The 17,396-nt window shown below is 40.1% G+C and overlaps 1 protein-coding gene and 1 pseudogene across 4 annotated transcripts in view; both read right to left on the bottom strand.

Moving 5' to 3' along the window:
• ANO4 (anoctamin 4) overlaps positions 1 to 17,396 on the bottom strand; it is a 678,878-nt gene that overhangs the window by 172,744 nt on the left and 488,738 nt on the right. The gene's annotated exons all lie outside the window — the stretch shown is intronic.
• Positions 11,314 to 17,396, bottom strand: part of LOC102863650 — a 6,652-nt pseudogene continuing 569 nt past the window's right edge.

The following is a 17,396-nucleotide window of genomic DNA, read 5'->3' as shown; positions in this document are numbered from 1 at the left end:
GAAACGACTCGACGGCACATAACAACAACATGCATTTTTCACTTTCACTGTTTCCAACTTTTGCATTCCAGTCACCAATTATCTTTAGTGCATCTTGATTGCATGTTCAGTCAATTTAAGACTGCAAGATTTGGTGAAAATTCTCAATTTCTTGCTCAAGATATCGGAGCATATATTTGAATAATAGTTATATTAATGGGTCTTCCTTGTGTGTGTATGCATAATATCTTATCACTCACAAGATTATATTTCAGGATAGAACTTGAAACTGACTTTTTGACTATTAATGCAACACCATTCTTCTATTTTTCATTCCCAGCATAGCATACCTTATGATTAACTGACTCAAAGTGGCCAAAGCTGGTCCATCTCATCTCATCTCATCTCATCTCATCTCATCTCATCTCATCTCATCTCACTAATAGCTAGTGTGTCAATGTTCATGTGTTAAATTTCTTTTTTTTTTTTGTAATTTCCAGTTTTCCACTGTTCAAGCTATGTACATTCCTTGTCCCAATTATTAAACAATGTTTGTCATTATTTTTCCTCTTTTCAGCTAACATCCAATCTAGGCTCTACTACTATACTACTATAACTGTGTTCTTTTACTGGTCATAGACTTTTAAGAGGCTTTTATTTTTAAAAAGTGAATGGCCAATCTTGTTTCTTAGTCTGTCTTAATCTGGGAACTCTACCAAACCTGCCCCCCATAGGTAACCCTCATGGCATTTGACACACCAGTGGCATAGCTTTTAGTATCAGAACCTACAAGTTATCTCAGTATAGCAAATTGACAGACAAGTGCTGTACCAATTAAAACAATGTTCTCCCCAAGCACAACAAACTGCCAATTTGGTTTGTAATTCTAATAGTAAATCAGTCTTGACACCAGGCCTGAGGGCAACAGGCCAAAGGCCTCAACCGACTTTTCATCACAAAGTCCCTCCCACAAGGACCTAACTGGTTTAAACAAGAAATTTCCAGTCCACAAGTGATTATTAATAAAAATAAAAATGATCAAATAAACAGCTTATACCTGATTGTTACTTAAACTGAAAGACCAAACAGATAACCCTGATTCAAGTTCAAATTGAGATCGAAGAAATGAAAATAAGTTTTTGAGAACCAAGATATAATCTTGAATCTAAACAAACTGAATTTTAAGATCATCTTAAGAGTAGGTTTGAGGACAAATACTGTGTAACACCACTGAAGAGTAGGTTTGAGGACAAATATTGTATAACACCACTGTTTTAAAACAGGACTGACATGGGGATTGGGGCAAACTAAGGAAAAAGGAGATAAATAATGAACACTGCATTGAAACAGAAGAAAGTAAGAACAGTTTTAAAGGAATATATGATCAGACATTATCTGTATGACAACAATTCAGAATAAGATATACATAGGAGGAAATTATGCAACACTGAATGAACATGTATTTTTTTTTTTAAAAGTGAACTGGGGGTAGAGAAAAATGTGCAACAATGAATGAATAAAAATCCAACTTTTCTGTAAACTTTTGTTAATATCACAATATTGTTGCTGTTATGTGTCACTGAATTGCCTATGACTCATAGTGACTACATACGACAGCTCTGAAGCCTACCCTGTCCTGAGCCAGTCTCACTGACTCTGACACACCTACCCCCATTGCCTTAGTTATTATATCAATCCATCTCACCCAGGGTTGTCTTCTCCTGCTCTGTCCCTCCACCTTTCTGAGCATGATATCTTTTTGCAATGATCAGTCCCTCCTGACCATACACCCAACTATGTGAAATGGAGCTTCAAAATCCTAACTTCCAAGAAGAAACTTGGTTTTACCCTCTCCAAGACAGACATCTTTGTTTTCTTGGTGGTCCATAGTATGTTCAAGACTCTTCTCCAGTACCACAACTCAAAGGTATCAATTCTTCCTCTGTCATCCTTAGTCATTGTCCAGTTCTCTGATGCATAGCAAGTAAAATCTCAATAAAAAATGGATTAAGAAAAAAGAATAGTTTTGAGACAATAAAGACCAATGATTGAAGACTGGATCAGTTGTGGGATGACAGCAAGGATATCATCCATAAAGAAAGCAAAAGATTTTTACAAAGACAGAGGAGAAAGAAAATCAAAATGGATGTTGGAAGAGACTCTAAAAACTGCACTTGAGTATTGAGAAGACAAAAAATCATGGAAAATATGCTGAAGTAAAAGAGCTGAATAGAAGATTATAAAGACAAAGCCAAGTATTATAATGGAATGTGCAGAAAGCTCAAATTGGAGAATAAGAAGGACAGAACTAGCTTTGTATTTCTCAAGCTGAGAGAACTGAAAAACAAACTTAAGTCTCAAGTTGCAATACTGAAAGATGCTATGAGCACTATATTGAAGGACCCATAAAGCATCAAAAGAAGATGGAAGAATACGCAGCATCACTGTACCAAAACTAATTGACTGATAGTGGAGTGTACTCAAGGCTGGGATGGGGGTAATTCTATACCAATGAAATAATTTTTCTTTTACTTTTCAAAGAGAAGTGCTAACTAAGGGGAGGGGCTGTCAGGGAGAAAAATGCAACAATGAATGTATGGAAATACAAAATCTCTGTAAACATTCATTAAAATGAATTAAAAAAAATAGAAATAAAATTTAAAAAACAAAACAAAAATTTCAGAAAGCATCATATGAGCAGAAACCAATGGTAATGAAGGGGGAATTGGGAGTTGCATTGAAGGCACTGGGAAAAAAGTAAGGCCCAAGGAATTGACAGGATATCAACTGACTTGTTTTAATTAACAGATTAAGCCTTGGATGTGCTAACCAGTCTATGCCAAGAAATTTGGAGGATGCTGTCTGGTTAATGTATTAGAAAAGGTCCATTTTTGTTCCCATTGCCAAGAAAGGTGATCCAACTGAATGTAGAAACAATCCAATGGTATCATTAATATCATATGCAAACAAAATATTGCTGAAGATGATTAAAAAATGGCCAGAATAGTACATAGATCGAGAAATGCTGCAAATTCGAGAAGGATTTAGAAGAGGTTGTGGCACGAGGGCTACCATTGCTGATGCCAGATGGATCCTAGTTGAAAGTAAAGAATATCAGAAGAACGTCTATTTGTGCTTTATTTACTATGCAAAGGCATTTGACTATGTGGATCACAACACATTGTTGCTAACATTGAGAAGAACAGGAATCCCAGAGCACTTAATTGTGCTTACGTGAAGCCTACACCTAGACAAGGAAGCTGTTGTGTGAACAGAGCAAGGTTTAAACCACTACAGTGTTCAAACTTAAGAAAGGACTGGGTCAGGGTTGTATTCTTTCTCCATACCTATTCAATACGTATGCTGAGCAAATTCTTCAAGAATCTGGACTCTATGAAGAACAAAGTGGCATCAGGATCAGACGGAGACTCATTAACACCTGAGTTTTGCAGATGACACAAACTTGCTTACTGAAAGTGAGGAGGACTTGAAGCAGTTGTTGCAGAAGATCAAGGAATGCAGCCTTCAGTGTGGATTGCATAGTCATTGTCAAGAAAACAGAGATTCTTACCACTGGATCTATAGGCAACGTCATGGTGGATGGAGAAAAGCTTGAAAGTGTCAACAATTTCCTCTTACTTGGATACACAATTCACACCTTTGGTACCAGCAGCCAAGAAATCAGGAGACATATTGCACTGGGAAAATCTATGGTTAGGAATATCTCCAAGTTACTGAGGAGCAATGATGTTAGTTTGAGGACTAAGATACATCTGGTTCAGGCCATGATCTGAATTCCACAGCCATGGAAGTGTAATAGGCAGTTTTACTCTGGTCTATAAGGGAGCTCTGGTGACCTAGGGAATAAGAAGTTGTATTGTGGGTTGTGCTGCCAATCTAAAGACATACAGTTCAAATTCAGCAGTCACTACAAGAAAAAAAGCTGAGCAATCTCCTCCTGTGTAATTTACAGTTATTTATTTATCAGTTCTGATTTGACAACAAGTAACTGCAGCAACAACTCTGTCCTATAGGGTCACTATGAGTTAGAACTGACTTGAAAGCAACTGGTTTGAGTTTGGTACTCCTGGTGTGACCAACATTAGACAGTGATGTGAAACAAATACAGCACTGCATGGTAAACCAGGAGCTCTCATGGGCAGTGGATAAATGGTCAGTTGCTCATCAAAAGAAGTAAGTTTGACTCACCAAGGTTCTTCACAGGAGAAGCATGTGGCAATCTGCTTTTGTAAAGGTCATAGCTATGGAAGCTCCATGAGGTGGTTCTGTTCTGTCTTACTGGATCAGAGTCACAATCCACTCAACAGCTCTAACTTGGGAGGGATTGGAGAGCATTATGCTGAGTGAACTAACTCAGTCCCATAAGGACAAATACTGTATGAAGCCATTATTGTAGAATGAGTATGAGGATCCAAGCAGCAAGGGGTGAGGGGGGAAGCAGAGGGATGAGGCTGTGGAGTGGGTGGGGGTGGGAGATAATCATAGGGTTACACAATTTGATGGACAGGGAGGTGAGAGAAATGAGAAGGAACTTCTATGAAAAACAATGTATTCAAACTTTGTAAATATACTCGTGTAATAAAAACAAAACAAACAAACATACTTGGGGCATGTTGCTAGGAGAGGCTACCCCTTGGAGAGGGACATTATGCTTAGGAAGGTGGAGGGATGGTAAAAGAGAGGAAGATCTTCAACCAGGTGGACTGGCACAGTGACTGCAGCAATGGGCTCAAGTGTGTTAGAGATTGTGATGATGGCACAGGATAGGACAGGGTTCAGATCTGTTCATAGGTCACTATGATTTGTACTCTAATTGATCACACCTAACAAGAACAACATCATTCATTCTTAATATTGTTAGGAGCATTAAAAAAAGGTTCTTAGACTAGTGTTGACACAAAGTAAGCATTTTTAAGTTCTGGTGATAAATGTATAAAATAGCCAAAGGACAATGTACATTGACTTGCAGAGATCATTGCTTATAGGTTTACTTTCCTTGTTTCTACAACAAAGATATTGTTCAAACAAAATGCCAGGCTATTTGCTTTTAAGTCAGTTACCAACTCTACTTTTTTTTTTTGCATAATGGAGTTCAAGCCACAAAGATTTATGATTGGATCATCCTGAGTTCTTTATTACTTTTATCCACTCCATTCATTAAGGTGACATGTACTGAGTGCTGACTGCCTAGGAGGCATCGTGCTAGGTGTTGGAGATACAAAGGTGAGTGAAAACAGACAGGGTTTATGCCTCCACAGAGCGCCCTGTTTACCTGGTAGGAGGAACATTAACAAAACAATGCACAAGTAATTTAACAACTTCAAATATTATACAAGCACACAGTGAAGATATTGTGCCTTTGGTTCTAGATTATGGCAGCAGAGCAAAAAATGGACCACAGACACTTTCTATTTCCCAGTGAACATCGAAGTTACATTTACAATATGATGCTATGTGGTGCTGAGTTGGAACTGACTCACAGCTTACTCCTCTAATGGGTTTTAAGAGGTCTTAAATCACATGGGAGGAGAATCACATGGAGAAGCTAGCTGGTGGATTCAAACTGCCTGTCCTCTGCTTTGCAGTGCAACTTCTTACTTACCCAGTAGGCCACCAGAGTTCCCTTTATACAATATATAGTTTGTTAAGTGTGCAACAGTATCATGAAAATGTCTGAAATATTGAGAGATGATTAACATGTGACACAAAGAAGCACACACTTGACATAGGGTTTCCATCAACCTTCAAATTATATATATATATATAAAAGCATCACTCGTGAATGCCAATAAGTGAAGTACGATGAAATGATGTATGCTGATACAAGAAACGTGCAGCCAGAACAGATATAGCAAAGACTTGACCTTTGGAAGGATGGGGTTTGGGTACAAATTCTGAAGGACAGTCTGTGAGTAATATGACTAAATGAAATAGAAAATGGAATGGAAAGAGATTTCCAAAGAAGACAAAGTGTATGTGAATTCCCAGAGATGCAGTCAATTCAAAAGAATTAAGAAGCTGTAACAAGTAGTAGCAAGAAATCCAAAGACACGCCTCATAGGAAACTCTGCTGTCAAGGATCTCTCCCGAGTACAAGAACAAGGATGTCAGTTTAAATACTAAAGTATGACTTATCCAAGCCATGGTCTTTTCAACTGTTACCTTATACATCTGAAAGTTGGACAATAGATAAGGTGGAATAAAAGAAGAACGGATGCCTTTGAGCTGTGGTGCTGGAGAAGACTACTGAATATCTCATGGACTGCCCAAAGAACAAACAATCTGTGTTGAAGGTAGTACAATCAGAGTGCTCCTTAGAGGCAAGGATAATGAAACTTCTACTCACATACTTTGAGCATGTTTTCAGAAGGGGCCAATCCTTAGAAAAAGACATCCTGCTGGTGGAGGGTCAGAGAAAGAGAGGAAGACCCTCAATAAGGTTAACACAGTGCCATAACAATGGCCTCAAACATATCAGAGATAATGAGGACGGCACAGGACAGGGAAATGTTCAGATCTGTTGTTCATGGGGTCATTATGAGTTGGAGTCGACTCAATGGTACCTAAGAACAATAAGAAGTGAGGGGAGGCAGGGATAGAGACAAGGCTGGGAGAAGTTAAAGCGTGGTGTGACCATTTGAGACCTTAAAGGTAGTATCAGTAATTTTAGCACTGCTCTAAGGTTTTCAGATGGAGACTTTTTTGTTTTAATTTCTTGCTATTTTTTTTATTTTTTACACTGGTTTACCAACAAAGTTTGTATACATCGCCCCTCACACTGGATCTCCCCCCTTTGCAACCCACCCTCCCTCAACCCATCAAACCGTGCAACTCCATGATTATCACCCTACACCCATTCCCATCCCTCTGCTTCCTTCATCCTCCCTTAGATCCTAATACACATTTTACTTGTTATCTATTTTTACAATAATGGTCTTATACAGTATTTGTCCTCATGGGACTGAGCTAGTTTACTCAGCATGATACTCTTCAGTCCCTCCCAAGTTAGGCAATAATAATAATAATAATAATAATAAAAATCATTGCTCCTGTGTGCTGTGTAGTATTCCATCATGTGAATGTATCATGATTTCTCAGTCCATTCGATTGTGGTTGTACATTTGAGCTGTTTCCATGTTCTTACAATGGTGAAAAATGCTACTATGAACATTGGTGTACAAGTCTCTGTTTATGCCTTGGTTCTCATTTTTTGGGGTATATTCCAAGTAGTGGAATAGCTGGTTCATATGGAATTTCTATGTTCAGCTCTCTGAGGAAGTGCTGAATTGCCTTCCAGAGTGGCTGTACCATTGTACAATCCCACCAACAATGTAAAAGTGTTCCTATTTCAGCACATCCTCTTCAACATTACTTGCTGCCCTGTTAAACTTTGCCACTGCTACTGGAGTGAAACAGTACCTCATGGGGTTTTGATTTGCAACTCTCTTATGGCCAATGATTTTGAACATTTCTTAATGTGTGTGTTGGCTATTTGAATATCTTCCTTGGTGAACATTCTTTCCATGTCTTTTGCCCATTTTGTAATTGTGTTACCAGTCTTTTTCTTCTGGATGCCCTGTAGGATTCTGTAAACTTTTGATATGAGACCCTTGTCTGAAATGGTATTGACAAATGTTTGTTCCCTGTCTGTAGGTTTTCTTTTCACTCTGCTGGAAAAAGTTTCTGATGCTCACAGGGATTTAAATCTTTAGAAGGTCCCATTCATCAATTTTATCCTCTCCACAGTTTTTCATTACTGGCTGTACAAGGCAGACTCCTAATACAATAGACTAGACCATCTAAGCTTGATCCCAGTTTATCTCTGATGAACTTTATGGTTTTGGGCTTTATTCCCAGGTCTCTGATCCACCTTGAGGTGATTTTTGTGTATGGTGTGAGATGTGGATCCTATTTCAGCTTTTTGCAGGTGGCAATCCAGTTTTGCCAGAACCATTTGTTGAAGAGTTTGTCATTTCTCCATTTGATAGGTTTGATTTCCTTGTCGAATATCAGTTAACCATAAATAGGTGGGTCCATTTCTGGATTCTCAACTCTGTTCCATTGGTCTATGAGTCTGTCATTGTACCAGCACCATGTTATTTTGGTTACTACCGCTGTGCAGTAGATTTTGAGGGCTGGGAGTGCTATGCCTCCCACTCAGATGGAGATTTTGAAAACATCATTCTTTGAGCTCCAAAGAGAACAGATTGGAGGTGGGCAAGGGCAGAACCAGAGAGATATGTTGAACTATTACCGAGGTCTAGAAGTGAGTCAATGGTGCCAACAGCAAAGAAAAGTTGTTGGATTCAGGAGACACTCCAGATGTAAAATCGCTAGCATTTGGAGAGATATTAGATGAGGAGGAGGTTTGAAGGACTTATTGAGAATGAATTCCAAACTCTAGTTTCTTCAGCTGGAAAAATACTGATGCCTCTTATTGAAATAGGGCCAATGGAGATGGAACACGTGGCAGGAGGTGAGGTCCTGAATGTGATCTGAGGTGAGCAAGCAGCGAGCTAACTTCCTATCATCTTTATCTTTCACTCACCTCCTGCACCTATTTTCATTTCTTTCTATTCATTTGCATTTTCATTTGACAAATCATTACCTGGCATTTATTAGGGAATTAAAAATAGATCTTTCAAGGAGTTTATAGTCTAGGTGAAAAGGCTGAAAATGAATGGTACCATCATTTAAGAGTCATGGGAAGAAAAAGACAATATTATAAAGGCATCATAAAAGGCATCTCACCCTGAATTGGAAGTGGTGGCTAGAAATTAAAGGAGGTTTTCTGGAAGAAATGATTTCTCTGATGAAACCTGAATAAAATAAACCATGGTAAGAGTTTTCTAGGCAGGCAGCGAGCAGAGTAAAGAGGCTAGTGAAGGGAGCAGAGGGAACTGAGGAATTAAAAGTAGCTTAGTGTATCCATAGCAGATACCTGGAATGGTAGAAGAATTAAGCTAACAAAGGTACCTGAATTTTATCCAGAAGACAAAGCATTTCTAAGGATATTTTCCAATCGAATGTTTAATTTTATTTCCTTTTTCCCTCCTACAGCAACCACACTCCCTTACACAAACTTAAGTAATCCATTCTTTTGTATATTTCTAGACAAATACAGTAGTGTATTCTGCAAATTAACAAGTCACATGGGGCCCTGAGCTGCCTTTGGAAAGCTTGCATATCATTTTATAACTTCCAGAGCTCATTAGTCAACGACATCTGATTACTTCAAACTCACTAATAGTATCCTCAAAGCATCCTGAGGGAATTGTTTTCCCTACTGATTGTACCACACAAGCATTTCCAACTTGACAGTCGGCATTACTTGGTTTTACTTCTATACTTTCATTAAAAGGGCTGTCCATGTGGCACGGCAATTTTCAAAGCAAAAGAAATCCCCACTGCCCACAGCATTTTGGACACTAATTTGTTTATTCATCTCCCATTTACATGCTAGAACTTCGGGACCTGTCCCTTGGTCTCATGGAGGCCTATTAGGTTTACTTTGTTTAAACTGTCCTGCTGTTTTCTCCTTAGTCTGCCTTGTCTTGGAACCACAAATTCCAATGATCCTCTAGCACTTACTTTTCTCAAAGTTGTTGTTGTTATGTGCCGTTGAGTAGCCTGCAAATCATAGTGACCCTATGTACAACAGTACTGAATCCTGCTCCAACCCTTGCCTATCTTATTGTCTCTGACACACCTATCCCCATTACCCCAGTGATGGAATCAATCCAACTCATTGAGAGTCTTCCTCTCTTGCACTGTCCCTCCACCCTCCTAAGCATGACATCCCTCTCCAGGGACTGGTCCCTCTTTGCAACACGTCCAAAGTATGTCAGATGAAGCTTCAGAATCCTTTCCTCCAAGGAGCAGCCTGGCTTCACCCTCTCCAGGACAAACTCGTTTGTTCTCCTAGCAGTCTATGGCATATTTAATACTCTTCTCCAGCACCACGGCTCAAAGGCATCTTCAACTCTCCTTCTATCATCCCTAATTATTGTATGGCTCTCTGATGCATAGCAAGTAATTGCAAAGACCATGGCCTGGATCAGGCACACCTTAGTCTCCAGACTGACACTGTTGCTCTTCCGTACTTTGGCGAGGTCTCTGACAGCAGACTTTCCCAATGCAATAGCACTGTCTATATAAGAGTCCTTCTCACACCCTAGATCAATTCACAGGAAAGATGCTCGTGGTTCCTCTGATACTCTACCCCATGTCATATCTTTTACACAGACATTGTTCTCTCTTCTTGGAATCTTTCTCTTTTTTTTTCCTTCTTCAGTTTTAAGGAATTTATACCAAAGCAAGAATTTATAATCCAAATTATGTTTCCTTGCTCAGTTATCATTTCTGCCATTTAAAACAGAAGTGATTTCCTGAGTTTTTCCACAGTAAAGAATTACAAAATTAAAAGAAGGAATGCTTTACATTTTTTACTCTGCCGAAAATTATTTTTTCCAGAGTCTGTGAAACATTAATTTGGTTTTATATTTTACTGTGATTTTCCTATTTTATTTTTAAATGAGTAAGTAATTAGCGTTGTGTGCGAGTCATGGCATTTCCTTAGTACGTAAGGTTCAAAGTTGTTGTTGTTGTTGTTAAGTGCCATCGAGTCATAGGTGACTCATAGCGACCCTATGAACAAAAGTCCTCAACACTTGTGTGCGTGACTTTCATCCTTTCTCCAGGTTCATAGGGTTTCCGGAGGCAAGCTATTACAGAAGTGGATGCCACTCCTGCTTCCAAGCTTGTTTTAACTGGGGAGCGCCACCAAACACTGTCCACCATGGGTAACCATTTTCACATTTGACACATCAGTGTTGCAGTGTTCAGCTTCACAGCGACCACAAATTACCTTTGTCTAGCAAGTATCCACACCAGGGCTATACAACCTAGAAGACTGACCAAAAACAATTAAAAACGGGCCTTAGAGCCACAGATTAGAATCATCTACCTTTGGCTTGGTAGCATCTTTTTTGGTCCACTAGGCCAACTGGTCTCTCTCTGTGTTGTTAAGTGCTGTCGAGTCGTAGGCGATTCATAGCAACCCTATGAATGAAAGTCCTCAACACTCGCGGGCGTGACTTTCATCCTTTCTCCAGGTTCATAGGGTTTCCGGAGGGAAGCTGTTTATGGCAGTGGATGCCACTCCAAGCTTGTTTCAAATGGGTTCAAAGTTACCTTTAAAAAATTTTTATTTTATATTTTGCAGGTTCCTCCCCTCCCTAATATGTAAGGTTTTTGATGTTTATTTCTTTTTGTTTAGTGAAACATAAGTTTCTTTTATGGTCCATGATAATGTTAAGCAGTTGGAAAACTAGGAATACTGTGGTGGGCTTGTACGGCTACAGCTTCATCAACCTTTAGAGCCAACAGATTCTGAAGACTCAAACACATGAAGAATTTCTCAATTATCAGTCTCCAACAACATGCTAGTAGTTTACCAGCAAGAGTAGGGTGCATAGCTTGAATAAGGGGAAACAGCCTTTCATCCAACATTTGCTTGAGCGCAGATGCCAACAGGGAAGGACTCAAGGGCTCTTGACCTTGTACATGAACAGCGGACTGCTGCATGGTGACTTGTGGCTGTGCATTGAAGATGCTGTTGAGGGTTGTGAACTCCAGCAGTGTATTTATCCTGGGGGATGGCGTGGACAGCAGGAGTAGCTGCAGCTGCAGCAGCCGCTACAGGATAGCAACCTGTAGTCTGTGCTGATGTGTTAGCAGCATGTTGTGCTGACATAACATGTGGAATCTATGAAGAAGCTGGTCTTGTGGTACTAAATGATGTTCTGGGAGCAGGTGCGCAGAGAGCTCTGGGAATCTTTTGGAACAGATGAGGTCTGGCACCCTGACCAGTCTAGCAAGGGCTCGGTCTTACTGGAGCAATCTGGCTAAGAGGATAGTATGCAGCCTGGTTCTGAGTCTCTGGGATGGCCGCCAGGAAATAACCTGAAGGAGGTGCTGGCTGGCAGGGTTACATCACGGGGCTGGGACAGCTTGGACACTCACCATTCTTTCGTATACCGGTTAGGGAGTTAAGCCTGGTGCTCTTCTTTGCACTGAGCTAAAGCCACATACAATGGTTTCGTGGCTACAAGTCTACCATTCATTTCTGTAACTGCTTCTGTGGCTTCCTCTGGGGAGGAGAAACATACAAAACCAAATCTTTTGCTTAGACCACCCTCCATTCTAAGCTTTGTGCTAGTGATTGTACCAAAATGAGAAACCATTTGTGGAGACGTTTGTCATCAAGACCACCACAAAGATTTTTTACATATAAGTTAACGCCCGGGTGTCTGTTGATCCTATCCTGCTTCATCTTTTCAAATCTGTGCTTAAGTTCCATCTGTCATTCCACTTTTTTCGACGCTCAACCAACATAAATTTGTTTTCCACTGGGCTCCTTTCCTTTCATCTCATGGACGGCTTTCTGTGTATCTTCATGAACTTTGATGCTTACAAATCCAAAACTTCTGGACTTCCCACTTCCATCAGTCATTACTTTCACACTTAAGGCAGGTCCATACTTGCCAAAGAGATCTTTAAGGTGCTCGCCATCTAAGTCTTTCCCAAAATTCTTGATGTAAACATTGGTAAACTCTTTTGCCCTAGCTCCAAGTTCTGCTTCTTGTTCTTGATGAAACTTAAGTTGTCCAACAAATACTTGACAATCATTTAGAAACACTCAACAATTTTTTTCCCAATAGCTCTTTCAACTGCTTATCAAATATTCACAAATAAAAAAAGAGAAAAAGAACAGGGTCTTAAACGGTTAAAGGATTTAACCAGGTATTTTTAAAATTTTACCTTTTTTATATTGCTTTGCATCCAAAAGTCGTATAGAGTGTGTTTTGTTTATATACTTTGTGTTTGATGCATTTCTCTATTCATAAATAATTTTTTAAGAAAATATACAAGTGGCCAATAAACTCATGAAAAGTTGAAAAAAAATTGCACAAACCCAAAGCCCCTGGAACTCTTTTCATTACTAACCACCTTACATGAGAGGATATTACCAAATGTTGAAAATGTATCATGCGGTGCTTTATTATCAATGGATTTATCCAAGTTTTTAATGAATATGTTGCCCACTCCACTTTTACAAACTGATGGCTCACGCTGAGATCACATGATGTACATTGGCTTGCCCTTTATAACATCAAAATTCATGGTGTCCAAAGCCTGCTCTGTGTCCTCCATCTGCTGGAAGTTCACATACGCGTAGCCCAAAGGCAGTGAGTTATCATGTCCCATCAGATGTGGATGGAGAGGATGGGCCAGCCAGGCTGAACTTCTCGTACAGCATCGCCTCAGTCACGTTGAGGTGTGGGTCTCCCACATACAGCAAGGCCATGGGGTAGCTGGGAGCGCTGGGGGCACAGCTGACTGCAGGGCCACGGGCTCTTTTTCTTGCCTTATCTACCTGTGCTAGTCTTATCCTTCAAGATTCCTCTCAAGCATTTTCTTCTTTGGGAGCAATTCTTATCATTTGCAACTTTGTCAAGTGTGTCTCTTCCACTTCATCTAAAGAATAGAGCACTCTCTCTTTTAAGTCACAGGCATGGTTCAAAATTTGGAAGGGTGTGTGTCAAGGATGTGTCCTATCTCCCTATCTTTTCAATCTATATGTTGTTGTTGTTGTTAAGTGCCGTCGAGTCACAGGCGACTCATAGTGACCCTATGAAGGAGAGTCCTCGACGCTTTGGTGCCTTTCCTCCTCTCTCCAGGTTCATGGGTCAATCTATATACAGCATAGGTTATTCAGGAGGCTGGATTCTATGAGGAGCAGTATGGCATCAGGATTGCCTTATGCAGATGACACAACCCTGCTTGCTGAAACGGAAGAGGACCTGAAGTGCTTGCTGCAGAAGGTAAAGGATTGCAGCCTTCAATACTGATTGAAACTCAACATCAAGAAAACAAAGATTCTCATCACTGGGTCTATTGGCAGCATCATGATAGGTGGTGAAGAGGTTGAGACTGTTGACAGCTTCGGTTTGCTTGGCTCTACAATCAATACTCTTGGTACCAGCAGCCAGGAAATTAAAAGACGAATTGCATTGGGAAAGTCTGCTGTCAGAAACCACTCCAAGATACTGAGGAGCAATGATGTCAGTCTGGAGATGTAGGTGCGCCTGATACAGGCCATGGTCTTTGCAATTACTTGCTATGCATCAGAAAGCTGGACAATGACTAGGGATGATAGAAGGAGAGTTGATGCTTTTGAGCTTTGGTGCTGGAGAAGAGAATTAACTATAATATGGACTGCTAGGAGAACAAAGTTTGTCTTGGAGAGGGTGAAGCCAGGCTGCTCCTTGGAGGCAAGGATTCTGAAGCTTCGTTTGACATACTTTGGACATGTTGCAAAGAGGGACCAGTCCCTGGAGAGGGACATCATGCTTGGGACTGTAGAAGGACAGCACAGAAGAGGAAGACTGTCAATGAGTTGGACTGATTTCGTCACTGGGGTAATGGGGTTGGGTGTGTCAGAGACAATGAGATTGGTAAGAGAGCAGGGTTTAGGGTTGTTGTACATATGGTCACTATGAGTCGCAGACAACTCGACAGCACATAACAACAACACAACAACATCATAGTGTCTACAATTATTTAAATTGTTCTTTCTTCACTGTGGTTGTTAGATGCATTGAGTCGACTATGACTCACTGTGACCCTATTAACTACAGACCTGAATACTGCCCTATCGTACTCCATCCTGAGTAGCTCTGATAGGCTCCAGCTGCTTGTTACTGTGTCAATGCATCTTGTTGAGAGTCATCCCCTCTTTCTCTGGCCCACCACCTTTCCCAGCATGATATATTTCCCAAGGTCTGGCCCCTCCTGACAACTGGTCCAAACTGCATGAAGTGAACTGTCACCAGCCTTTCCTTTAAGGAACAACCAGGTCGCACTTCTTCCAGGATAGGCTAGTTTTATGACCAAAAAGTTTAACAGGGAGGTAAAAAGAGTAAATGGGAAAGGACAGAATATCCAAATGCCAATAGTACTTGGTAAGAAGTGGGTTGTTAAACAAATCCATGTTAAGCAAATTCAGTGTATCAAATTCATTAATTCAGTGAATCAATAGCTAAATGACAATAAATGGCTTCTAAAATAGGTGAGAAAAATGGATGATTGCTTATTAAAATACTTGTTTAAATACCATTCTCTTTCTAGTCCTCAGAGATCCTGATGGGTGTCTCATGACCTTCTGATTTTGAGAATCATAGAAAAAGTTTTTATTATATAGCAAGAACATCAGGAAGCATAACCAGCATGAAAGAATGGTGGACAGAGTGTCCTCTTCCGTTTACTCTCTGAAGTAAAAGAGAACTACACACTGCATGACACATAATTCATCCATCCATCCATCCATCCATCCATCCATCCATCCATCCATCCATCCATCATCCCTTTCCTTTTCTATTTAACTATATACCATTGAAGTAAAACAAAACCTCAGAGCACATACTGTATCATCCATCCATCCATCCTTCCATCCATCCTTCCATCCATGCATCCATCCTTCCATCCTTCCTTCCTTCCTTCCATCCATCCATCCATCCATCCATCCATCCATCCTTCCATCCATCCTTCCTTCCATCCATCCATCCATTAAACATTTTTTTAAAACCTTCCTGTGCTGTGTCGGTCATTATTCATGCTGCTGAGAAGCAAAAGGAAAATCTTCATGTAGACTAAACTCCAGATGGAATATAGTACAGAAGACTTTTTGGATAGCGAAAGTACTCTGGATGGTATTGCAATGGTACTACGCATTTCTCAAAACCCACAGAACTTAATAAGAAGCAACTCCACCGTAAACTATGGACTTAAATGAATAACAGCTCTATGTGAATACTGATATATCAACTGTAAAAAAAATTCTGCACTAGTATAAGCTTTTAATAACAGGGGAAACTGGAAATGAAGGAGAGAGGATATATGGAAAACTAAACGCTGTATGCAAAATTAAAGCATCTGTAAAAACAATTTCTTCATTAAAATACAAGAGAAATATCACATAGAAATATTTATCTGAGAAACTTAAAAATGACCAATATAGACTTGGAGGAAGTTTAAAATAAGATGGGCAATCTCCTCCTCTACCATTAACTGCCTCTCCAAACCCTCCAGAGGGTCAGCTATGGGTTGGTTCTAACTTGGCGGTACCCACCACCACCACCAGCACCACCACAGGTCAGTTGTCATCTGTCTTTTTCTCTTAAGGAAACAGTCATAAATCTTGATCACTGAGTAAACATATGTCCTTCTTGGTTCCTACTCTCCATGGAGAATTTGAATAGAACACGAAGGCTGAGCCGTGAAGTGCAAGGTCTTCTTCAGTAAGTCTTTTAACGTCCGGATAACGTGGCAGTGCTGGCATCAGTGTGCTCACAGGGACCCACGGTTTGGCTATTTCTAGGGCTTACTGAGTTGCTTCCCATGCATTAGACTGATCTTAGTAAGCCTTAAACATGTTGAAGTGGACTATCTGTTCTTTGATTTTCCTCTCTTTTGCCCTCTAGAGTTCCACAGTCTTTAACTGATTTTCTGGTCCTAAACTTGCCCACACTTTGCACTCTCTGTAACCCTTCGGCAAGCACCTTTTGGTTTATGTTTTCTCCAAATTAGCAGCCTATTTTTCAGGGACTGGTCCCTCTTTTATTTACGTTTAGTTGTGTTTTATTGATGATGCAAAGGCATTTGACTGTGTGAATCATAACAAATTATGAATAACATTGAGAAAAATGGGAATATCCATATATTTTCTAGCGCTCATGCCAAACCATGAACTAAGAAGTTGTCTGAACAGAACAAGGGCCATTTCATGATCTAAAATCAGGAAATATGTTTGTCAGAGTAATACCTTTTCTCTGTATCTACTTAATCTGTATTCTGTCCCTCTTTATTTCCCACAGGAGGGTTATTTTTCCAGAGGCTCTGCGTATGGCTGAAACAAGGAAAGTCGGGAACCCCCGAAGTTCTGCTGAGAGAGAAGCTGAGCAAGCCTGATATAGGCCCCTTTGTGAAAGATGTTCCTCCCTCGCTGGTTACAGTCTTTGCTGTGCTTTACTGTCCTAACACAACTCTGTTGTCCAAGCATCATTCCATAAACTCCTGATCACTTTTGCTATCTTTCACAATTACTTAGTCAGTATTCCCTCCCACATACAAAAAGTGACAAATTATTGCTCAGTGAGAGAGGCAAACAGGTGAGCAGCCAGTGGGTTGCTAGGTGATGGGGCTTTTCCCGAGACAACTGGGAAACCATCTGAAGAAAGCAAGCTACGTATTGACCTGAGACAATCCTTCCAGCCTCCAAAACAAAAGTAAAACAAAACAAAACATCACCCCTTCCCTTTTCATATTATTATTAT

The sequence above is a fragment of the Elephantulus edwardii genome, unplaced genomic scaffold (assembly GCF_000299155.1).
Source record: "Elephantulus edwardii isolate Elephantulus edwardi_28Jun2011 unplaced genomic scaffold, EleEdw1.0 scaffold00068, whole genome shotgun sequence".
NCBI classification, from domain to species: domain Eukaryota; kingdom Metazoa; phylum Chordata; class Mammalia; order Macroscelidea; family Macroscelididae; genus Elephantulus; species Elephantulus edwardii.
The sequence above is the reverse complement of the archived record's forward strand: the minus strand, read 5'-3'. Positions and strand labels throughout refer to the sequence as shown.